This window comes from Emydura macquarii, unplaced genomic scaffold (assembly GCF_026122565.2).
Source record: "Emydura macquarii macquarii isolate MOO-44397 ecotype Brisbane River unplaced genomic scaffold, CSIRO-AGI_Emac_v2 contig_1348, whole genome shotgun sequence".
Taxonomy (NCBI): Eukaryota; Metazoa; Chordata; order Testudines; family Chelidae; genus Emydura; species Emydura macquarii.
In genome coordinates this window covers 17,265,146-17,291,118 of record NW_027131485.1, presented here as the reverse complement: position 1 = coordinate 17,291,118, position 25,973 = coordinate 17,265,146, and the positions used below count along the sequence as shown (strand labels likewise).

The 25,973-nt window shown below is 43.7% G+C and overlaps 1 protein-coding gene across 2 annotated transcripts in view; it reads left to right on the top strand.

Moving 5' to 3' along the window:
- CARHSP1 (calcium regulated heat stable protein 1) overlaps positions 1-25,973 on the top strand; it is a 119,569-nt gene that overhangs the window by 52,931 nt on the left and 40,665 nt on the right. Inside the window, exon 1 of one of the 2 annotated variants that reach the window (XM_067551289.1) lies at positions 20,652-21,076. The exons of the other annotated variant lie outside the window; for it this stretch is intronic. The gene's annotated coding sequence lies outside the window, so the exon portion shown is untranslated. Of the gene's footprint in view, positions 1-20,651; positions 21,077-25,973 lie in introns of those variants that run through there. 2 annotated transcript variants of the gene reach the window in all.

Below are 25,973 nucleotides of genomic sequence, written 5' to 3'. Positions count from 1 at the left end.
TCTTTACCTGCTGATATTTTGCTGATATGATGGGTGTCATTTAAATGATATACATTTATTGAATTGCACTTGGCGACTCCCTGAAATTCATATTAGGCTGAAACTGCAACTCTCTTAAACTGCCCGAAGCTGCCCTCTCAATTAAAAGATCCTACATTCTTGCCTGAATCAATGCATAAATGGCTGGGCTGTTGTACAAGCACCAGTAGCTTTTTATGTTTTCCTACAGATAGTGCACAACTAGGATTTGAACTAGGGCAGCTTTTTACCTCATATTAATGCCTTCAAAGGCAAAAACAATTGGAAAGCCATTGCTGAAGGGAACACAAAACAGACTCTTTGGGTCTGGGGTGTGTGTGGTCTTTTATTTTTGTGTTTTTGGGAAACCAGGGTCCAAGTACTAAATAATTCAGGTTAAAGAGTAAAATAAATATCAGGCCAGGTGGGTGCATGGGTGCATGCATGCATGCATGCACATATACACACAGACAGACACACACCCCTGCCTGCCTACCTACCTACCTAATCATTCATTTCAGTGGGAACTTCACGTTTTCACTGGTAGAAGCACAGAACCCTCCTAGCAACTCTATTGTTTAAACCATGGTACAAATAATAAAAGGAAAGTGTAAGTAAACTAGAAATGAAAGCACCAATCTTCTCCATCCCATTGGCACTAATACATCACCAGTGAAGCCAGTGTGATTTTTAACGAGAGGATAATGGCTCAGTTTGCAGCATAGGTAAGAACATTAAGAAAATGTCAGGGATTTTCAAAGCTAAATCATTTGTCTTTTTGTTGTTAATGGTAATAACGTTTGATAAATGTACAGATCCGAAGGTTGCATCCACACTGACAAGCTGAGTTCTGTCTACACTACACCCTTTGCCTTTGCTACCACTGGTGGAGCTGCAGCAGTGATGAACTACAGGTCCAGAATTTGCCAGTGTCCAGGGATGAAATCCTGGCCTTACTGAAGACAATGGGAGTTTTTTCATTGCTCATACAGTGTTAGGAGCCCTAAGTCTAAACAACTTTATTGATTTAAAGTATATTCTAAGCAGTTTATACTGCAGGCGTCAACCTTAGAAGGACAAATCACATATCACTGAAGAAAGGAATGGAGTGGAAATAGCAAGTTAATGTTAGGCCATGTCTTAGCCACCAGCGAGGCACCATGACAACAATGAGCCATGATAGGGTATGGTAGCACGTATCAGGTGCTTCAGACTCTCTGCCCTGTGCCTCACAATGGATGCAAGATGGTGCACATCACTAGTCTAATGAACACCCCGTCACGGCTCATTGCTGTATTTAGAGGTGGCTCATTCATTTCTATTTAAAAATGAAACCCACTCATTCCTGGATCTGTGCAATGTACCTCTCCACTATGAAAATAGTTCTTATTGCAAGGATAAGATGAAGTAGTAGGACAGTCATTGTAAACACTTTTCTCTACTATTTTTCATTCTCTTTGCTCTTCTTTTGCTTCCATACCCTTTAACTTAATGGCTTTAGGGGGCAGAATGGTACTTGGGGACGGTGCAGGCTTGGACTCCTCCTGTCAGTGAAACCTGTAATTTTTTTTTTTTAAGATGCACTCTCCCTTTCCCAAAAATCTCACCATGTGAAATGGGGATGAAGAGGAAAAGGGGGGAAGGGGAAGACCGAGGAAAAGGTGGTTTACTATTCCTCTTTGTTTTATCCATTTAATGTAATTGGTGGAGGATTTTCCTCTTTTTGGTGATGAGGTCACAAGAGTGTGTTGTTGGGAGTTGTTGCATGTCTGACATCAGAATGGACCATCTGTTTAATTGGAACTCTATTCTGGACAATTATTGTCCAGAGCCTTACACTGCTATAATACATTTCTGTCATATAGAAGCTAATATATGCTATATAATAGCTGACACAACTTTCATTGAACAAAGCACATTCTGCTGAGAACTGACCTTGATATACACAATATCAGTGCATTAGCTTCTTAAAACAGATACAGCACTTTCAAATGTTCTATAGCTTCTTTTTGTGATACTCCTGACTAGTGATAAGAAGTACAGTCATGATACATGTTTTGGTAAATGAGAACACCACAGCTAGGGCTGGTCAAAAAAGTTCAGTTTTTCAATAGAAAATTGGGATTTTGAGTAAAGAAAGAGGATTTTTTTTGCAAAAACATAGTCTTTACACAGAAAATTTAGATTTTTCATTGAAAAACAAAGGCCCAAAATTTTTTTCAGGTTTTGATAAAAAATTTTCAATGTTTAAAATTCTGTTGAAAAATTAAAGTTTTCCCAGGAAAGCCTTAGGTGAAAACAATTTTTTTTTTCATTTTTGTCAAAATTTTCTATGAGGTAAATTTTTTTTCAACCAGTTTTAGTGCCTGATTACTGTTACTCATGTGAGATGTTCCCCTGAAGTCAGTGGGCCTGATACTAACTCTATTGCCTTGTATTTTGTGTAATCATTTATGCCTGTTAAGAATGCAGAGTATAAAGTGCTATTAAATGAGTTCTTTATACCCACTTTGCACAGTGGAAATGATTAGACAGGGTGCAAGATAGTGGAGAATAGACCCCCTCCGAGCCCCAGAGTAGCTGCTCCTTAAGGCCTTGATTCAGCAAAGTACTTTAACATGTGTCTAAATGTGTTACTGAATTGTGGTCTAATTGCTCAGAGTGCTTTGAGGATCTTCCTTCCAGGCAGCTGATTTAGAACATACACTCTGAGAACTGTAGGGTCCTATTTAAAGACCAAACATGCCTAACAATTCAGCATGTTCATCCTCCCTGCAAGAGGTCAGATTTGACATTAAATGGCTACTATCATGGCCCTAAATCAAGAAGGCTAAGCAGCAGCTTTCTTTCATGTTAACCTCAGTATCAGCAATATTTATTGTTCTGCGTTTTGAAACATAACACCATGAAATTTTCTTCACAATTCCCTCCCCATTTTGCAGTCAAGAAATATAAAAACCCAAATCACAGGACTGACCGGTTAATATCCTAGGGAGTAAAACAAACCCCTTTCCAGCAGGACAGTTTTGTAGGTTGGTCGGTGGTTTGCACAAACTAGCATTCTCATTGCCTCTCTGTCAAGCCAATGTTCTCATGCCTGTTCCTGAGTCATCATCACATAACAAATCCCTTCCATTGTTTATACACCGGTATTCACTTCATGACCCAGCAGTGTCAACTCTACAGATCTAGAACTCCAGCTGCAACCAGAGCTACAGCAGTCAGCACTCAGAGAGTGCAGTTAAGGGCAGGGCTGAGAATGCCAATAGAGAGGAACTGGCCAGTAACGGGACCATCCTCACAACTTGTTTTTCCATTAGATGCATTCTGGGCCTCATTATTCTCTGACTGAAGTCAGTGGAAGTTTTTCCATTGGCTTCAGCGAGAGCAGAATCATGCCCAGAAGCTTTTATCCGCATTAGGATCTGTCGCAAACTTCAAAAGACGACATTCTCCTCGGGAACTTCCCCGGAGGGCTCTGAAGAAAGGTGATGGAAGTTGGAGACTTGCACATCTGGGTCACTGCTCTGGAGTTGACAGGGGGTGGTAATGACCAAAACACTTAGATATAGGGCAACCATATTTCGCAAAGGGAAAATGGGACAACACACGGGGCTCACCTGAGCCTTCCCCCCACGCGCAAGTTTTGCCTGAGCTGTCCCCTCTCCTCCACCCCCCCACGCGGAGCTGGCCCAAGCTGCTCACCTGAGCGTCCCGTCCCTTCACCCGTATGGAGCTCGTGAGGATGGCCGGAGCTGCTTGGCATCACTGCTCTCATGAGATCTGCTGTGCGGGGCTGACACTGCTGCTCAAACCGCCTCCCCCCGCCCATTGCTCCTCCGCATCCCAACTGATCAGCTGGCAAAAGCAAATAGTACAAATACCCAGTTTTGCCAAAAAAGTCAGGATATCCAGGACAGGGCTTAAAAAGGGGACTGTTCTGGCCAAAACAGGCTGTATGGTCACCCTACTTAGAAATCAGCCCAAGGTCACTCTATGCAATTCTGAAAAGAGGGTGATGTATGCTGCACCCAGGCCTTGCCCACCACCCCGCCTGCTGTATTTGTATGCATCCCCCTGGCACTCTGACACCCCTCTTTGAAGACATCATGCATGTATATCTTGTACTTGCACCCTTAGATGTGTGTTCATGCAGGAATTTGCACCCATGTAAGCTTTCGAAAATCTACCTCTTTATTTAATAGTAATAGGAGAAAATGCTATCAAATCTCAGAGGTTTAGAAAGGCTTTATAAAAAACAATTTTTTTCAAAGCTGACCTCTTCTTTTGGGCCTGCACTTTGCTTGTGATAGGATAGGTCAATGAGTTAGACCTCCCCGATTTATTTCCCACCAAGTGGAGCTGATTGCTGTTTGGTGTGAGATGCTTCCGTGGGTCTCCAGTGCTGCCTGATTGTACTTTCCAGAGCACTTCTAACTTGTATCTAAAAAAAGAATTGATTAGGAGAACGAATGCTATATCTGATCATCAAATATTTAAAGCTGGCAAGCTTTCCATGGACTAGCAAGCCTGCTGTTCTTGAAACACCCTTGTCTCCCCGGATACAACTCACCATTCTTGGGTAGCGTTTTCAGAGGACTTTTCCAGGGTAATGCAAACACAGCTGCAAATAAAGATCAAGTGTTTTATACTTTCCTGTAGCAGTTATCAGTAAAGTGACGCACCCTTAGCTGAGAAAATACATTCTGTCTGTCTTGCATGGGGGGAACTTACTATTGATTGAGGAAACAAATACAAATAGTGTAACAGATGTGATAAAAAGTTCAGGATAAATGCCATATTACACAGATCACTTTTTGTATTTGGGGTTTCTGCTGAAAACTGCTGAATCTAGGATTAGAGGGGATTCTGCCTTATTTCCACAAAGAGATCCAAACAGGTGCAGGCCCAGCTCCTCTTGACTTCAGTCACCTATAGATTTCAATAAAACTCACCATGGGATTGGGGCCTTGTGTTGTCCTCTCCGTAGCTCAACACCCAGCCTGTATTTTGATTTTTAGCTATCTTACTAATATGGCATTGAAAATCACGATTTCCTATAGCCCCTGCCAGTACAACTTTTGTCGAGCTTTTTTGACCGGCAATAGGATGTTTTCTACAGAATCTGTGTATCTGGATTCTTGTACAGTTCTTCCCCATCTGGATTTTTGTATATGCTTTTTCTTTTTTGTTCCTTTTTATCATTAATAGCTCTAGCATAGAGGAGCGTAAGAACAGGGGAGAAGGGGAGCCTTGTTTAATTCTTCTTTTGAAGAGAATGTTTTGAGATTCTCAACAATGTTTTTCCTTCCTATGCAGATGGCTTGGCACATGTTGATTTGTTTTTATTTCATTTGGAATATTTGTGTTGTGGTAGAACCTAGAGGTCTCAGTCAAGTTGGGCTAGACATTGTACACATAGAAAGAGACAGTCCCTGCTCCAAAATACTTACAATACAAGACCCTAGTCTACAAAGATTTATGTGTATGCTTAATTTTAAACATTGTCACTAGTCCCTTTAATAGTGAATAGGACTATTTATAGTGTGTAAAGTTAAGTGCATGCGTAAGCCATTGCAGGATCAGGGTCGAAATAGACAGGACAGACAGAGGTGCAGAGGAAGGCAGTAGTATTAAGCCCATTTTGCAGATGGGGAATTGAAGCACAGTGAGATTAACAGGAAGATTTCCAAAAATGCTCAGTCCCCAGATTTTCAAGAGTTCAGCTTTTATTTAGGCACCTAACTAAAGTGGTCAGTTTTTCAATAGTGGTCAGGGTTTGGCCATTTTAATTCAGAGTCTAAACAGATGATGAACTTTTGAAAAATCTAGCTCTGCCATGAGTGTGTATCATTGCTGGACATTGAGCCCAGGTCTTCTGAATGATCAGGCCAGAGACTTCACCACAAGACCATCATAGAATCATAGAATATTAGAGTTGGAAGAGACCTCAGGAGGTCATCTAGTCCAACCCCCTGCTCAAAGCAGGACTAACCTCAGCTATATCATCCCAACCAGGGCTTTGTCAAGCCTCAGCTTAAAAACCTCTAAGGATGGAGATTCCACCACCTCCCTAGGTAACCCATTCCAGTGCTTCACCACCCTCCTAGTAAAAAACTTTTTCCTAATGTCCAACCTAGACCTCCCGCCCTGCAACTTGAGACCGTTGCTCCTTGTTCTGTCATCTGCCACCACCGAGAACAGCCTAGCCCCATCCTCCCTGGAACCCCCTTTCAGGTAGTTAAAGGCTGCTATCAAATCCCCCCTCATTCTTCTCTTTTGCAGACTAAACAAACCCAGTTCCCTCAGCCTCTCCTCATAAGTCCTGTGCTCCAGCCCCCTAATCATTTTGGTTGCCCTCCGCTGCACTCTCTCTAACTTGTCCACATCCTTTTTGTAGTGGGGGGCCCAAAACTGGACACAATATTCTAAATGCGGCCTCACCAATGCCGAATAGAGGGGACTAATGATTTCCCGTGACCTGCTGGCAATGCCCCTCCTAATGCAGCCCAATATGCCATTAGCCTTCTTGACAACCAGGGCACACTGCTGACTCATATCCAGCTTTTTATCCACCGTTACCCCCAGGTCCTTTTCTGCAGAGCTGCTGCCCAGCTCGTCAGTCCCCAGTCTATAGCTGTGCATGGGATTCTTCCTTCCTAAGTGGAGGACTCTGCACTTGTCCTTGTTGAACCTCATTAGGTTTCTTTTGGCCCAATCCTCCAGTTTGTTTAGGTCACTCTGTATCCTATCCCTACCCTCCAGGGTATCTACCACTCCCCCCAGCTTAGTGTCGTCCGCAAACTTGCTGAGGGTACAATCTACCCCATCCTCCAGATCATTAATAAAGATGTTGAACAAAACCGGCCCCAGGACCGACCCCTGGGGAACTCCGCTTGGGACCGGTTGCCAGCTAGACGTGGAGCCATTGATCACTACTCGTTGAGCCCTATGCTCTAGCCATAGAATCATCCTTTATCCTCCCTCTTACACTCTTAATATAATTTTTCCCCTCACTTGTAACATGTGGCTTTATAATTATGACAAGTGAAACAAAACAGACTACATTTGGGTGGCTGGCAATTCTGCTTTCTCCTTGGCCTAGTAGTGACACAATGTTTTTCCCCCTCAAATCCCATACAAAGATTAATAAAGTGCATTATGGCGTTTTATGCTGGAAAGATCAAGACGTGCCACTGAAGAGATTCACTCAAAATAATTATTGACTTACCGTACTATTGTGGTAACAGTGTGTTTCCCTTAGTTATTTTAAATATGTTTAGTGTAATTATTTTTATTATATAAATTTCTTAATAATATTCACCCTACTCTAGCATTTCCAACAGTTGGGTTTTGTAGTGTAGAACCAAAACATTTAGTGGTTGTAGCAAGGGACTTGGGATCTGGACACCTGGGTTCTGTTCCTAGCTCAGTCACTTATTGGTTGAATGAACTTGTCACTTAACCTCTCTGTATCTTACACATCTGTAAAGCAGGCTAATATATACTTTCTACCCTGGGGTGTTGTGAAGTCAATTTGTTAATATTTGTAAAACAATTTGAGATCTTTGGATGGTGGGTTTTACACCTAGTTGTGCAAAATTAATAACTAAAATAAAAATTAAAGCAGCATTAAATGGGGACTTGACCAGTGTAATGAGTCATTGGCATTCAGCCATCACTACTTTGATTTATAGCAGCACTTTGTAGCTCTCTCAGCTCCTTCAAAATGGTGTTTGGTGCAGTTTTCAGCACAGGAGGTACAATGTAAAAAAACTGAAATGAGAGTCTCTTCTTGAAATAAAGAATGAACTCATGCACCCCACAGGCTCACAGACCTGAGAAAATGGAGTGACTGGTTCCATCTACTTCCTCCAGAAGCAAAAGGTTTGAGGGGGAAGAGGGGAGGAATCGGAAAGTCAGGGGGAAAAAAAAAAGGCAGAAAAAAACCCCTCCCAGACGTATTCTCTGCTTTTTTTGCCTTCTTGTTTCCCAAGCCTCTCTTTGGAAAGCCAGACCTCACTTAGTATCTGGGAATACAGGCCATACCTCTTACAAGTTCTCTCTCAAACACACTTTTCAGCCTTCATACACAGGGACTCTCAGCAACTGCAGCTATTGCATGGTGTCATTGCCTAGATGCCCATTCAATATTCATGGCTTTGCCACAGGCAGTCTTCTATTATAGCAGGTCACAAAAGAAAGCACATGTGTGGGATAGTACTGTTTAGCAGTGTCTTCTCCCAAGATAGAGCCAAAACTGATTGTGCTGTGTGTTAACTGGACACAGCATAACCTCCATTTTGTTATTACTATACTTAACCATCATTATGCCTGGAAATGTAAATTCTATCACAGTGAAGATCAAACTTCATTCGGCTGCTCAGCAAAAGAGAAATTCTTTAGCTTAATGGTTGTGAAGCTCATGAGGTTTTACTTTTTACAGTATATGGTAAAACTAATTCATTTAAGTAGCCTGGGTGTCAAAAAAAATTAACACATAATGCTAATTTTCATAAAGAGCGAGAGTATAGACACTGCGTTAGTTATGCCAACCCTAACTGTCCTCCAGCACCTGTCCCACAATGCCTCACACCAACCACTCTGGTCACCAGTGTGAACTCCACTGCCCAAGGGTCACAGAGACCAGAATCCCTCCATCCCCTTTAAAGCCCTGCACATTTTTTAAATTTCTTTTCCTGAGTGCTTGGCTTGGCAAGCACACCAAGCAGCTCTCCATTGTTGAGTGCAACTGCCCAGCTGACCATGCTGGCTACACACTCCAGATGCACGCCAGCCTGGAGTAGACAGTAGATATTGGATCTCTTGGACTGTGGGGAGAAGAGGCTGTGCAGGCATAGCTCTGATCCAGCCACAGAAACATCAACATCTATGAACAGATTGCTTGGGGGAGGCAGGAGAAAGGCTACGACAGGGATCAGCAGCAGTGTCGTGTAACAGCCAAGGAGCTGCAGCAGGTGAACCAGAAGGCCAGGGAGGCCAACTGGCAATCTAGTGCCAAGTTGCAGACCTGCTGGTTTTACAAGGTGTTGCACGCCATCCTTGGCAGAGACCCCACGACCACCCCTAACAGCATCATGGACATCTCAAGGATCCTGAGTCACAAGCCCCTGCCATGAACAGCGAGGAGGAGGAAGTAGTGGACAAGGAGGAGAAGTACGTGAGATAGGTAACCAAGAGATCCAGCTGCACAGCGAGCCAGGACCTAATTTTGACTCCACCGAAGTTTAGCCAGTCGAGCATGAACAAGCACAATGCAGGGGAAAGAATCTCAGGTTTCTAGGTTTTTAGGGAGGGCTGCCTCGTTTCTTCTTCCATGGTAGGACACTTTCCTACACCACTCAGCGATCACTTCAGCAGACACCATCGCAATATACAGGCCAGCAGCACACAGGCCCAGGTGACTTTGGGATGCCAGCAGCAGCTGTGCTTTCTTTGCCTTTGTCACCTTCAGGAGAGAGAGATCAACTAGAATCACCACTGCCTGTGGAAAATGGTGCCCAGTATTCAGTGCTAGTGTCCTATGCTACTAGAATCATGCAACCGAGCAATTCCCTCCTCATTTCCTCTACCCCCAGTGGGCCATACCCACCATGGTTCGTGCAGTGACTGATGCCAGGCACAAGCAATCCAAAGCGGAAGTGAGGATGTAGTGCTTAAAAGTTTTGAGGAGCAAGTTCAGCACCTTAAGTTTCGCTTTCTGCAGTGGATGTGCTAACAATGACACCTTGGGGTGTCTTACCTTCAGCTGCTGCCATTGCAGTTTTCAGGATCTCCTCAGCCAAACCCACAGAACACCTGAGCCAGTTAAGGGGGAGAAAGAAGAGGACTCAGGATGACATGTTCCAGGAGAGCCTGCAAGACAGTGCTGTATCAGATCTTGAGCTCAGGGCCTGGAGGATGACCATTGCAGACAGCCTGGAGAAGGAAAGCAACCAATTACCTGTTAATGCACTATGTCACATAACTTATAGGATCATTGAAAAATAAAACGAATAAGTGCATTGACAATGTTATACTCCCCCCCATACAGCAATCACCACACAATTCCTAGCAGACCACAAAAGAGCATGGCCAGGTAGAGCACACTACTACAACACACACTACTCTGGTTTACTGGTAAAATTGTCTTTCAAAGCCTCTCTGAGCCGTATAGCTCTGCATTGAGCTCTTCTAATAGCCCTTGTATCTATTCAAATTAAGTAGACAACCACTCCACCTCCATCCTGGCAGAAACATTCCTCCTTTTGCTTCACATACATTATGCAGGACACATCAGGCAGCTATAACCATTGGGATATTCTTCTCACGGAGGTCTCATTTTGTGAGTAAACAATGCCAGCAACCTTTCAAATGACCAAAAGCCTATTCCACTGTCATTCTGCACCAGCTGAGCTGGTAGTTGAATTGTTTCTTATTGCTGTCGAGGTAGCCAGTGTACGGTTTCATGAGCTGGGGAGCAAGGAGTATACCAGTCCCCCAGGATCACTATTGGAATTTCAACATTCCTGATAGTAATCCGTCAGTCAGGAAAGAAAGTCCTTGCTTATAGCTTTCAAAACAGTCGTGTGCTCTTAAAGATGTGAGCGTCAAGCACCTTCCCTGACCAGCCCACACTGATGTTGGTGAAGCATTCCCAGTGATCCACCAATGCTTGCATAACCATAGAAAAGTAGCCCTTTCTGTTATACTCCGTGGCAAGGTTTTCTGGTGCTAAATAGGGATATGCATGCCATCTATTGCTCCACTGCAGTTCAGGAACCCCATTGCTGCATATCCATCCACTACGTCCTGCACATTGCCAAGAGTCACAGTTCTGCGTAGCAGGAGGTAATTAATGGCCCTGCTCACCTGCATCACAATGGCCTCTGCGCTGGATTTCCTGATGCCACATTCATGCCCTGCTGACCAGTAGCAATCTGGCATTGGGAATTACCACAGTGCAATCACCACTCGCTTCTCCACTGTCATGGCAGTTCTCATTTTGGTGTCCCTACACCGGAAGGTGAGTTGAGCTCAGTGCACAGATTCAGGAATGTGGCCTTGCACATGTAAAAGTTCTATAGCCACTGCTCGTCATCCCAGGCCTGCATTACTATGTGATCCCACAAGTCACTGCTTGTTTCACGGGCCCAGAAGTAAAGTTTCACCATTTGCAACTGCTCCACAAATGCCACCAACAATCTTGAATTGGTTCTTACTACGTCCCACAACAATTGGTCCTCCAAGGAATTGTCATGTTCCCCACTCATTCAGTTCTTCTTTTGGCTATGCAAATACTCCAGGATCATGCATCCTGTGCTTGCATTGCTCATGGTAATAACGAAGAGCTTTGCAGGCTCCTTGCTTTTGTCAGAGATGGCAGTCAGCAAGGAGGGTTGTGCAGGTTTGTGAGATTTTGGGGAAAAAAAGGAGTGAAAATTATGGGATACAGAAAACATTTTGGGATGGAGACAATTGTAAACTGGGAAGTTGACCCCATGCTTCCAGTCATCACTGTATCACTTATTTCGGCCCCATTGTGCATTTCCAAAACTTCCCAAAAGACAGTGTGATGGATGGGGATGAGTTGCATAATGGGATACCTAGCCATGGTGCACCACACTGTGACAAGTTAGATGTCTTCAAGTCACCAGGACCTGATGAAATGCATCCTAGAATTCTCAGGGAGCTGACTGAGGAGATATATGAGCCATTAGCGATTATCTTTGAAAAGTCTTGGAAGACAGGAGAGATTCCAGAAGACTGGAAAAGGGCAAATATAGTGCCCATCTACAAAAAGGGAAATAAGGACAACCCGGGGAATTCAGACCAGTTAGCTTAACTTCTGTACCCGGAAAGAGAATGGAGCAAATAATTAAGCAATCAATTGGCAAACATCTAGAAGGTAATAATTAAGAGTCAGCATGGATTTGTCAAGAACAAATCATGTCAAACCAACCCGATAGCTTTCTTTGCAGGGTAACAAGTCTTGTGGATAGGGGGGAGGCGGTAGATGTGGTATACCTTGACTTTAATAAGGCTTTTGATACTGTCTTGCATGACCTTCTCTTAAACAAACTAGGGAAATACAACCTAAGTGGAGCTACTATAAGGTGGGTGCAAAACTGGTTGGAAAACCATTCCCAGAGAGTAGTTATCAATGGTTCACAGTCATGCTGGAGTGGAATTCTGCAGGGATCAGTTCTGGGTCTGGTTCTGTTAAATATTTTTATCAATGATTTAGATAATGGCACAGAGAGTGCACTTATTAGGTTTGTGGATGATACCAAGCTGGGAGGGGTTGCAAGTGCTTTGGAGGATAGGATTATAATTCAGAATGATCTGGACAAACTGGAGAATTGGTATGAGGTAAATAGGATGAAATTCAATAAGAACAAATGCAAAGTGTACTCCACTTAGGAAGGATCAATCAGTTGCATACATACAAAATGTTAAATGACTGCCTAGGAAGGAGTACTGCGGAAAGGAATCTGGGGGTCATAATGGACTACAAGCTAAATATGAGTCAACAGTGTATTGCTGTTGCAAAAAAAGCAAACATGATTCTGGGATGTATTAGCAGGAGTGTTATAAGACACAAATAGTAATTCTTCTGCTGTACTCTGTGCTGATTAGGCCTCAATTGGAGTATTGTTTCCAGTTCTGGGTGCCACATTTCAGGAAAGATGTGGACAAATTGGAGAAAATCCAGAGAAGAGCAACAAAAATAATTAAAGGTCTAGAAAATATGACCTACGAGGCAAGACTGAAAGAACTGGGTTTTTAGCCTGGAGAAGAGAAGACTGAGAGGGGACATAACAGCTTTCAAGTACATAAAAGGTTGTTACAAGGAGGAGGGACAAGACAAAAAGCAACGGGCTTAAACTGCAGCAAGGGAGGTTTAGGTTGGACATTAGGAAAAACTTCCTAGCTGTCAGGGTGGTCAATCACTGGAATAAATTGCCTAAGGAGGTTGTGGAATCTCCATCATTGGAGATTTTTAAGAGCAGGTTAGACAAACTCCTGTCAGGGATGGTCTAGATATTACTTAGTCCTGCCATGAGTGCAGGGAACTGGACTAGAATACCTCTCGAGGTCCCTTCCAGCCCTATGATTCTATGAAAAGCTCTCCTGGTGAGTATGCGCACCACCAACATAAGGAGCCAAGTATGCACACACACAAGCAATGTACTAACTGCAGTGGCTGTATGCCAAGCTAACTTGAGTTGACGTATTTTTGTCATTTAATGAAAGACTGAGGCCATGCATACAATGGATAGAATTGGGAGATATACTGGAAATGAGAAGTAAAGGCTATGGGAAGAGCAGCAAAAGGGCATAGTGAGAAGAGTGTAAACTGAAAGCAAGGAAAGAAACAGAAACCTGTTTAAGATCATCACATGACAATTGTCATCATTTCCTGCCTGTCTCTCTGGAAGCCACATTCAGAAGTTTCCCATCATTGCCTTAGGTGACACCAATTTCACTAGGATTCGGGAATAGCCTTTCCAGAAATAAAAACAGTACTTTGGATGGAGGTTAAGGTGTTGGTTATGAGCTTAGAGCCCTATATGGCCTGGGACAAGCCTACCCGAGGGATCCCCTCTCTCCCTTGTCATAGTACAATAGCTGTGGTCAGCAGGGTGCCAGAGCTTGTATAAAAGAGAAATGGAGTGGCTGGAAGGGCATCTCCTGTGAGCGCTTCAGAACCTTGGATCATTTTCCCCAGCCCCTCATCCAAAATATTCCAGATATGGTGGCCTTTCAGGCATGCTGCAAAGACATTGATTTGAGAGGGTTTGGGGAGAGAGCTGTGGGTTGAAATGACTACTTTAATGTTTCTGGGACTTCATGGTGTTGTTAATGATATCAGGTACCTAGAGCCTTGGATTGGCTTTATTATTATTATTTTTAAATAAAAATGAATATTCAAAGTTATTTGCATCCATAATAAGCATTTCCTTTACTGTACTGGGCCACACACCCTAACTTTACCCATTAACATCCTAATTATGTGATGGGCTTATGAAATTATAATTTGTTTCCTTTATGAACACCAGTATTTCCATGTTTTCCATGATCCTGCTGCTCATCTGGGAAGAGCAGAGGGCTATTCACTTCCCACATTTATGTAAACTGAGTGGGATTAAACTAAAGTATGATTCAAATAACAGGTGACTAAGATAATGTGGGCACACAGTGATTTATCAGCTGTTTATTTGAAAAATTTTATCTTATAAATGCAGTGACTATGTCTCAATCTCCAGTTATATGGTAAACAACTTTTAACAGGATGTGGAACATATGCTTGAGGTTTCATATGAAAGATGTCATATGGTGATTCAGTACTGTGCTATTATTGATTAGCATCAAGAATGGTGGCTTTTAGTAATGAAGGGTGAAATCCACCCTCATGTAAAGAACCAGCACAAATCCTATCTACTACTTAACGACTTGTTTAGAGACTTAAGTGTCCTTGTGCTAGCTCCCTGCACAGGGGTATTTTTACCCAATCTTAATGAGATCCATCCCATTATCTGATATCCGCCCCCCCAGTCCAAGTCATGGAAACACAGCTGAAGTCATTCCACACACTGAACATTTTAAATGAATGAAAAGTTCCACATCCGTATACAACATGCTGTGCTATTGAATGCGTGTTCTTGAGAAATAACATGCGCCAATCCTAAGTAGCTTGCAGATGATAAGCAGTGGCTACACAACTGAACAATATAAAACAAAGTGGACAGAGAATGTTGCATGGTCATTATAGCAGACATGTTATGGAATAAAATCACAAGACCATCCTTCCTACTGTGGTCTGTTATGTAAGCTGGTTGTGGTAGACCAACGATCTGCAGCCCTAGGACATGAGAAGAACAAGTCAATGGGTGTTTGTAAATTGGTGGGCCAACTCACCAGACAATGCATCAAATAAAGCTTCTATCAATGGCAGAATTTCAGCCCTTTGCTTCAGGGTTTTCTTCATTCTTCATTCAGTTCAATGTCATCTCAACTCATCTCCAATCTTACCTAGACTATATTGTTCCTTCTTGAAACCTAGGTCGTGTTTCCTGGTCTTCCCTAAAGACCATCCACATTAAAGCTTACCTCTAGGTATCTCTTACCATATCTCCCACCTGGCTGGTGCATAGAGACCCTCTCAGGTTCTTCTCTTGACCCTGTGTTTCCCTCTATAGGAAATATTGCCTCTGATCTGTCATGTGGCCATTGCTCACCTGACTCTCTCCCAGTCAGCCAGAGCCTTGAAACAGGGGGCTCAGGCACACACATTTGTCCAGGACCAGTGCCCTGCCACAGAGAATATCGTTGGGTTCATTTTAGGGGTGGTAATTACGATGACTGACAAATTACTGGTTTCTGAGAATGAGTAGAGAAAAGTACAGCTGCTCAGTTCTCCAGCCTGGGCAGTCACAAGGAACCCGTGGAAAGCAGAAAGGTGTTAGTAGTGACTGGTCCTTGCTCTTTTGAAGAATCACCATACTGTTATCAAAGGTACTATTTGCTTACAGCAGACATGTTCCCTAAATACATGTGGGCGTGGGATAATGGCAGGCCTTGAGGGGATGGGTTGGATTGATCTTCAGGGATAAGGCTGCCACAGTGGTCTCAAGATCTATATTTGAATGCCACTGAAAAATGCTCCTAGATCCTTCTCTGAAGTTCTCTTGAGGGTGTTGGGGTTGGGATTTTCATGTAATGAGATGCTCCTGAGGGGGTGGGTCCCCGAGACATCCAAAGAAATAATTTGAATCTGAAGGAAGCAGCAGGGTCCAAAAAATAAGGAGCTAGACTGAGTCAGGAGGCCTGGGTTTTATTCCTAGCTCTGCCACTGTCTTGTTGTGTGACCTTTGGAAGTCACTTAATTGTTTCCCCTGGTGGAATGCAGGGGGTGATGATAATGCTCACCCACCTTTACCATGCGTAAGAAGCATGTGATAAAAATGTGATCCCAGTGTTTTCCCAATGTTCACAATGAAATGAAGCAGACAGAGCTCTCCCTCCTCCCCTCAGGAGCTTAGAGGAGTTTTGGGGTAGTAGAGAGGGAGCAAAAAGCCCAGCAGCTCTGGAAAGCCTGGCTTCTTCCTCCCTCCCCTGCTTCCCTCCTTTAACCTTGCAACACCCAGTTGGGAAGGAAGAGATGGAGCTGCAAGAGGTGCAGAGGTGTGCTGTGGGACCAGTGGCTGATATGGGCTTGGGGGTGCAGAACTGGTGTGGGGACATAATTAGTTGCTGGGCAGGGGACTGGGTAGATGTGGGGCTGGGCAGTGGGGATACAGAATCAATTAATTAGAAGTTTTGGGATAGAAAGTTGCTGGAAGCTCTGCACCATCAGGCAGCCTGGGAGAGCTTCTGTGGCAGGGGCTGCGTGCACTCCTGCACACAGATGTGCTGAGGTGACCAGGAGGAGTTACAAAATCCAATCACAGACCAAACACATGAGATAAATTTTGGACCAAAAATTAGGTTTGGGGTTTTGTTTTCTTTTAATCTCATGATTTTGTGGGGTCTGACTCCTGGTTTTCAAACTTTTGAGGTTGTTGATTCTATGCTCCAAGCCCATCAAAATCCTTGGGAGTTTTTTCATTGACATGGATGGGCTTTGCTCCATGGATGAGCTTAGTATAATTATATTTATTGATTATTTGCTTCCCTTTCAGCCTCCTTGTCCCCCTAGAAACCAGTCCAATCACACAAGGTAAAAAGATAGATGTGCAGGAATAAAATTAAAGTTCTAGGTAGGAAAACTCACAACTCTCCATATTCTGCCCCACTGAGCTGTAATATCTTTTGTGGAATAAGAATTTAGGGGCCAGAGGGACGAGATACCTTTGAGGATTACTAATTTGCCCCCATGTCGCATTGTTCATTTTCTGTCCTATTTCTTACTCAGGTCACATGTTGAGTAATATATGTAACCTGGTTCTGGAATATATGTAACCTGGTGTTCTGGAATAATACAAACTGTTTATTTTCCCCAATGAGAGAAATAGCATTTGACCTATTTGGGGCAATGTTACTATAATTTGCACACTGCTCTTGGTGCGTACTGTTTCTTGTGTGGTTAGGTATGACTAAATAAAACAAGCATATAATTTTTGCTCCTATAAACCAAAAAGTGAACTTTGCAGTGATACTGAGACATGCTTTGTCTGTTGTCTATAAACAGGAAAAGAAAAGGAAGGGAGACATTTAAAGCCCTATCTACACTACAGTCTTGAATGGTTTCCAAAACCAAAAAGTTATGGCCTGTCCAGACAGTGTCAGCTAGTAAAACTGTATTAACTAGAAGCATTAGTCAAACTGGATCCTGAAGGCCATCTGCTAAGGCAACCAAGCCTATGTCTACACTGATGGCAGCAAATTCGCTGCCATCAGATCAATTTATCCGGTTTGATTGAGTGGCAGTGAAGACCTGCTCAATCGATCCAGAAGTCAATCTAATAAAACCACCTCCCCAAAAAGCATAGCGCTGCATTGATGAGTACACATTTTCCGTCTGCACAGCGCATTGGAGATGGAGTGCTAAATGGAAGTTACGAAGTCGATGGGAGTTACACAAGCTACTCTGTTACTCCTGTTGACTGCCGCCGAATTTCACCTGCAGTGTAGACCAGGCCCAAGACTGTCACGTGGATGGAGCCTTTGGACATATTCAGAGGCTGATGTGACTGTAGGTGTAAGTTCGTGAGAAATCTGGCATTCAGGAGGAGGAAGTGTAACTCGTATTGATTCAGTAAGATCCAAATTCAGACTCTGGAATAAGTGTGTACAATTCCCTTTGCCTTAAGCCAACTTCTAACTGTTGGGAGTTAGGAAAAGAATTTCCCTGTTGGCAGGTTACTTCATAACTGCCTGCTGCAGTGTTTCTTTCACCTTCCTCTGAAGCAGTCTATGCTATCAACTCTTGGTGATAGGATGCTGGACTAGGTAGATCATTGCTCTAGTCTGATCGAATCTGGCAATCCCTGTGTTCCTGCTAAAACCCAGTTAGAGTTGCACCTGTTTATAGCACGGGTGGAATTTGGCCCTAGGAATGTCAGGGAAGGTTAGTTAAAATGTGACTTTCCCACATACTCTGTTAGCTCCTTTTCTTGCTTCAACTTCCTTTTTCTGCCCTTTTGCTGAGCAAATTACACAAGCCTTGAACATCCACTGAATGCCAAGTCAGTGGGTGTTACACTACTACAAATCACTTACATGTTTTCTGACCAACTTATAGCTGATGTGTAACTTGCACCACAGATAAATTTCTCATTATGGAAATCAGACAGAAAAGAACAATTAGATTATTATCATTCCCCTGCCAAGAGAGGGTTGTTTCCTAATACATTTTCTGTGCTTTCTCCACCCTCAAGACATCTTTCCTGCTACTCAGCCTAAATTTTCCTTTTCTTATAAATTTCATCCAGTTACATCACATGTTTTTCTTTCACTAAATTGAAGCATTAATTCAATATTATGTTATTTTTCTTTGTAGATCAAATGTACTTAGTGGTGCCTGAGCTCAGACTGTTCACGTGTTCTAGTTGTTACTAAGATAAAAGCTTCTTTGTTTTGTCTGGCATGTTTGTCTGTCTTTTATGAGACTCTGTTTGCACAGAAAAAATATTTAAAAAGAAAGATTCCAAGTTATTAACAATATTTGTGTAGACTGAAAAAAGCAGATTCTGTTTTTATTACACTGGGCCAAATCTTCCCTGGTGTAACTCCCTACAAGTTACTGGAGTTATGCTGGGGATGAATTTGGCCCATTTTGTTTTAGTGAAAATGTTGGTATTTTACAGCATGGCATTTCAGTCCTACAGATGTTCCGGAACTTGTTGCTAGTATACTTTAACATTTGTGTATTGCAAATGCATACCATGGCCCTGATCCTGCAAATACTTAAGCACGTGCTTCACTTTAATCAGGCAAGTAACCATTGAAGATAATAGGATGGCCTTAAAGTTCAGTATACTGTATGTATGAGCATTTGCAAGACTAGGGCTCACATTAACCAAAAATTAACCATGTTGGTACAGAAACGAACTAAGATGGTGCCCCACTTAAGTGGTCTCTGATGGTCTCATCAGGGCATCCAGACCATCCAGCATCTTTGAAATGTTACAGAAGAATTTTGTTTTCCTGTGTCTCTTAGAATAAATGATCTCCATCTTATGTGCAGTTCACTAGTACCAACAATTAAATATGCACCAGCTGAGGATTGCCGAGACCACACAGGAGCAGTGTATGTATTTTTAATCACAGTGGTAATTTGAATACAGAAAACCCTATTGAATTTGTGTTGCAATTACTTTTAAGCTGTGTGTTTTTATTGCCTTTTATCACGAAACATTTACTCTTTGTTTAGATCCCTTCCTTAACCTGTGGACTTTGACATGTAATTGCATGTCCCGACCCACTGTTCATTTTACGGTTGCCAATTTTGTTTGGATGTATTCCTGCAGGTTTCATTACATGACATAATCTTTAATTAAAGATTAATTTTTAATTTCTGGAGACTCCAGGACAATCTTGTAGGGTTGGCAACCTTAGCCCATTTCCAGAGAACAGGGGTATTACGGCTGAGGGACAGAGGGAGTTTTATCCCTGATGCTGCAGTGGCTGGGTTCAGGAAGCGGAGTGTAAAGGCACATCTACACATTACAGAAATTAAGTTGACCTAATTTATGTCAGCTGCTGCAGTAATTACATCACTTGTGTATGTCTATGCTTTGCTGGTTATGTTGGCAGCGAGAGTCCTCACCAGGAGGGCTTGCATCAAGCAAAATGTCCATGTGGGGCATTGTAGGACTGCTTTTGAAGGCCAGCAACAGTCGATGGGTCATCAGTGTCAGTGTAGACAAAACTACATTGACTCTATGCCTCTTATGGACGTGGAGTTAAATCGGTTCAGTAGGCAAATTATGCTGGCAGGAGCAAGATTTTAAGTGTAGAGCCCTGTCAGGGGAGACTAGCCATGAAGCTGATCTAAGCCCCAGTGTAGACAATGCTAAATTGACAGAAGAATTGTTCCTTCTACATAGCTGCCACCTCTGATGGGGGAATTTACTAGGAAACTTGTAAGTAGCTGTGGGAAGTGTCTACACTGCAGCGTGCCACAGCAGCAGGGCTGCTGGAGTGTTTCTAGTGTAGGCAGAGCCCCAGCGAGCCACCCGCTTTGCCTGGAGGGACTTTCCACACTGGATCCTGCCTTCAGCAGTATGCAGAGGGCAGCCCTGGTCCTGGGGGAACAGGGACCTTTTAATGCCAGCAGGGCTGGTTTAGTCTGGGGGAGAGGGGGGCGTTTCAAACCAAGCAGACCTAGCACAGTCCGAGGCCGGCAAGAGCCAGTTTTTACGATTTTTCATAGTTGTGACGGGTTCCAGCAGCGTTTGCTTGGAAGCATCATTAATTGTCAGCAGTTTGAATGTGCACAAGGGCGGGAAGGAAGGTGGGGGCGGGGGGCTCAGCCAATGGGGAGCGCGCAGCCAATAACTATCTGCAATGGCAGTGCACGCTGCCGCTCGGAGAGGAGCAGCGTGTAACTAACTGTGACCGAGCGCGCGCGCAACTGGCCAGAGAAGGCGGCGCGTGTAACCCCCCCCCCCCCACACACACACACTCAGGTCCAGTCCCACTCCGGACTCCTGTCCGGACGTGGGGCCACTTTGCTCCCTCCCCGCGCCCGGCTGCGGAGGGTGAGGTCGGCGGTGGAAACCGGGTTTCATGGGCTGGGGGCGCGTTGGCCGAGCAGCCTCGAATCCCTGCGCCCCACGGCCCCTCGCCCGCTCCCCAGCCCCCGCCCGCTCCCCGTGCAGCGCTGCCGAGCCCTGTCCCCGCCCCGTGTGATGGTTTGTCCCCCTCCGGCTCGGGGGTGGTCCCCGCTGTCAGCCCAGCCCGGCCCAGCCTCCTTGCGGGCGGCGCCACTGGGGCGGGTCTGGCAGCAGCAGCCGGCCGGAGCGCGAGGGAGCCGGGAGCCCGCCCGCCCGCCGCGCTGAGCAGAGCAGAGCAGCGCAGCGCAGAGAAGTTTCGTTTCCCCGGAAGGAAGGTGTGTGAGTGACGGTGACGGGCGAGGCGGTTGCGGCGCCACACGCGGTGCTACCAACACAACTTGCACCGGGGAAGGGGGCAGGGGCCCGGCCCGGGACACATCTCACCGGGGGAGGGGAAGAGCCGCATGGGGGGGCCGGGCAGCGCGGGGGAGCCTGCGGAGTTCATGGGGCTTTGGCTGCCCTGGGGCAGGGACCTGTGCCCCAGAGGGCAGCTCGCTCTGGTTCTGCTTCTGGCTCTGGCGCGAAGCCGTGCGCCAGGGACAGGGGCGGCGCAGAGCGGGAGGCATCCGGCCGCTGTGAGCGCTCGGCGCGGCGCGGCTTCGCTGCTCTGCAAGTTACTCAGAAAAAGCGCCCGGATCCCCCCCGCCCGCTTCCACTTTCCACCCCCCGCCGGTCCCTCCCTGGGGCGGGCGCCTCTGCCGCGCCGCGGGGCTCTTGTTCTCCGCGTGTCTGCGGCGAGCGCGGCTCAGCGCCGAGTCGGGGCGGGCACGAGAAACCCAGGCTGGGAGGGGTCTGGTCTGTGCCTCCGGCCGCCACAATGGCTGAAAGGAAAGCGATCTGGCTGTGCGTGGTGGGGAGCCAAGAAATAATGCAGCTTCCTCGCACTTTCTGCTTCTGTGATGGACGATGCTGTGTCTTGCGTTTAGAACCAGCTGCTTCCAGTACTGCAGGGAACAAATCCTTTTCTCGCCCCTCCCAGCCCCCTTCCCTCCAGTCCACCCTCCTCCATTCAGTTCTGAGCGGTGCCTTTCACCTGACTGCCACGAACGCAGACCCCCAAATCGTGTGGCGCACACACAACTGATTTCTTCATCCTCAGGCCTGCCAACAGTTCAAAAGTATAAATAAGGACATTCGGGGAAGAAAAATGGAGACTCTCCTTTTAACTGTTGAGATTCATTTTGGATGGATGGAATAGGGAGAATGGCAGATCTTTTGCTTAATAGAGGCTGTCCCTGCTAAACGGAGGAGTTAGTATATAAGGTTTGAAAAGGTCCTTTCATTTCAGTTTGTAAGTGTACTTAGCAGATTTGTACTTCTACATGTCTGTAATTCGCATATTTGGTGACTGAACTTTTAAGAGCCTCCTGCGGGAAAAAGAAGCTGAGTTTGGGTCTGGGTTTACTCCTAATACTTGACTAAAGGTGAATTTATTTTTAAGAAGAAGGAATTCATCTTGAAACCAGTGTTTGCTCTGTAAACCTTTTTGGAATGCACATTTTTTCACTTACAAACTATGAATATGTAATTATTCCACGCGAAGGAATTTTTTTTTCTGAGATAAACATTAATTTAGGCAATGCATGAAAAAGAAGAGCCCCAGAACCCAAGCTTTTCAAGTAGGAACGAAGAAAACAACCCTTTTTACATTATTCTGGACTTTGTAGGATAGACAGGAAAAAATAAAGTGCATAAAACCTTTTATGTTGTCTTTTTACAGGGACACTTGCACATTACAAATAATAACAATATTTCTTATATTAATTAGCACCTTAGATTATTAAAGCTGAAGAAATCTAAGGCTAATTTACTTAGTCTTTTATGCTGTTCTTTCACACTTTGCATAGCTCGCTACTGCGAAAACAGACAAAGCGTACTAAGTTTCACTTTTGGGTTCTGTTGCTGCAAAATTTGTGTTGCAAATATTGCTGGGAGTGGATGTCAACTTGGTTTTTTTCCTACAATGTTTATAGGAATTTACAAAACTAATGCTTAGGTTCGTTGTTTACAAAACTTTATTAAGGCCAGATATGATCTCTTTAAAAAGAGAGAGTGAAGAGTTGTGCTTAAATCAAGGCTGTTTGAAATGACACTCTCAACACTTATTTTTTGTGAAGTTGAGCTTTTTGGTCTGTTTTAGCTTAAATCATATTTCGATATTCTTCCATTTGGCAGGTATCAATATTTCTTTTTCTCCAGCCTTTTATTAATAAGGGAGGTCGGCTGTCTGATTTCAGCCTGAATCCTGTGCAGCTGCTGTTATGACAGCATTGATGTATGCCAATAAAGCACTCATATTTGGATCAGAGGATTTACCTGCTGGCTTTTATTTTTCATCCTAGCAAAGTGTTAGATCACCTTGGCCAAATACTGTATAAAAGGAGGTTGGCCGAATGAAGTATATATTCTAGCACCAAGAAGCCCTGATCAAGATTGTGCCTTATTTGTGCTAGGAGCAGTACAAGAATGGAAATAGACTGTAAGCTCATAAGTGCAGAGGTACATCTAAGAAGTACAAAACTAACATGTATTGTAGTAGAAAAAAATCTGAAAGATCAAATGTACTCAGAGCTTCCAATACCTGTTGAAGTCAATGGGAGTCTTTCCATTGACTTTAGTGGGCTTTGGATCAGGCCCTTGTGTATGACACCACGAGTGGTAAGCTGTCACATGTGGATAGGCAAGTGTTTGAAAGAGATGATGTCTCCCTGGCAGTCTGTACTAATTTCTGGGCACCTCAATACCAGAAATTTGTAGATAACATGGAAGGAACTGGGAGAAGAGAGACAAGAATGAGTAAAGAGCTGGAGGGCTTGATTTGTGAGAGAAGATTAAAAGAACTAAACATGCATACGTTGGTCAAATGGCCACTAACTTGTGTGGATGGGAAGAAGTGGGGACATGGTAGCATACGTTATTTGGAAGTATAAGCATCTTCATGGAAAGAGGGAAATGTAATCATGATAGTCCAGTGGATTATAAAGTATATTGTAGCTTGGTAAGGAGCTGGGGTCCTTCAGGATGAAGGTGCTACAAATGTAGCATGATGAGTGAAATTAAATCTTAAACTAAATACCCGGAAGAATCTCTTGACAGATTGATTACTGTAGACTAAAAGGAAAGAAAGGAAAGTGGTTGATGTCCTTTTTAAGATTGGGGAAGTCCTGTAGAGAAGAACTTTCAGAGGGATGAAATGGGTTTTTACTGTGGAAATCTAGAGCTGTAGATCTTTTGGATTTCAATCGGGAAAGTTGAGAATTGTCCACGATATAATCATCAAAAAGATGTCTGCTTGAAACCCAGTGGGGGAACTGGGTCTGAATGGGGGACCAAATTTAGCCAGCTTTTCACTCAGTATGTAAGTATGAAAAGAATTCTAGTAAAGAAAATTGGCCACCTTTCGCCCATGAAGTTGGAACAGCAGGTGCCGGTCAGCACAGCTGTGTACAGAGCAGTCAGATTGATCTATTAGCTGCCAGAAAGTACAGGAAGTTGATAGGTTTGTGTAAGAAAAGGAACAAAATGCCATGTGTGTTCTTCTAGAAGGTGGATAGGTTTTTTAAAAAAGTAAAATATTTACTTCTCTTGCAGGTCTATTGTGTAGAATAAAGGGACAGATCAAATACTCAGAGAAATGGAGGATGGACAGTGGTGATTTGGATATGCCTGAGTAGTGACGCCCAACCTGCAATATTACAGTTAACGAGAGAAATTACATGAGTTCGTCCAAGTAATTACCATCTCTTCTGTTTCAGTGCAGGGTAAAGATGGTTTCCTAAAAAGGTTCCAAAGAGTTGTTTTGTTTCTTACAATACCTCTGTCTAATATTGTCTTTTCATCATGTCCAAGGCAGCCCTCTGGGAAGACCAATAATCTTCATTTCCTCTGATTTCTAAACTTTATTTCTCACTTTATTTCTTTTTATTACTCTATGTCAGGATTGACTTTTGAGGGTCACAGAGGATAATTCAAAGCTGAGGTTGATGCAATAGTAGGTTTGAATTGTTTTTTTGTTCAGATCTGTAATTGACTTCTGTTAGCTGGGTAACAGATTGGTAATTTTCTTTCGATGCTCTTTTTCATTTTCATAAATTGTGTGTGCAGATTTGTGGCATCTGACTTATGTCACCACGAATAAAATTAAATAAGGCAAGAGAGAACCTTCACCCCTTGGTTCTTGCTCAAACATAGCTAAGGTCTCACTGCTTTTGTAACATTAATTCCCACTGCATGATGTCTGCTTTCTGAGAGTGAGGAAGTATCCTACTGTTCTGGCAAAAAGATTTTGACGTGATGCTTCATAAACAAGCATATGTAGTATTGCTTTAAAGGAAAACTTCACCCATTTTTCTCAGTGCAGGAGTATGAAAATTCACTCATTAAGAAGCAATATACTAGGGATGAAATTCATCCCAGAGCAAGAGAAGCCTGGGTAAGGCCCTACATACGACTTAAATGTAACCAGCAGAGTGTGTGAGTGAGAAGGAGTATGAGACAATGGGTTTGTGCTCCCTTTGATGTATAAAGAGGGCCTGAAATGATTTTCTTTTTTCCATATATATGAAAAATATATGGAATATATAAAAACTATGCTTGTTTTTCCCACCACCTTTGAAATGTGAGACATGTCAAGTCTTATCTTCCTTGTTTTTGCTTTAGGGTTTCTTGGTGAGTCAGAGAGAGAGCTTTCTCAGAGCTTAACTGAAGGGGCAAGCTTTAAATAGCCTGAGTAAAAAGTCACTTTCCCACTCAGTTAATCAAGTTTCACTTTAATGATTTCTCTGATGTCATAATTCCACTAGTTCTTTATTTGCTCATAGGGTATATCAAGAAAAACAGAGCAGACAAGGCCTGAATTTTTAATGCAAAAAAAACCAAAAAAAAAACCCCCAAAAAACCCCCCCACAATTGGGAAAAGATGTTGGGAAGTGATAATGGAAGTGGGGGAAACTTTCTCAGCCTCCTTCACACATCACAAAGAAACAAAAGAGGCACAGACCCAATTTTTTATTCCTTTCCAAATTGTCAGTGAGCCCTACATTTAAGGTTCAAGTGGGATGCTTAGGGCCTTTTGTGCAGGTTTTCTTACACAGGGATGAATAAAAATGAATATGAATAAACTGAAATGACAAATCTCTTTGTAATAACATTTGGCATTTCCGAATCTCGGGC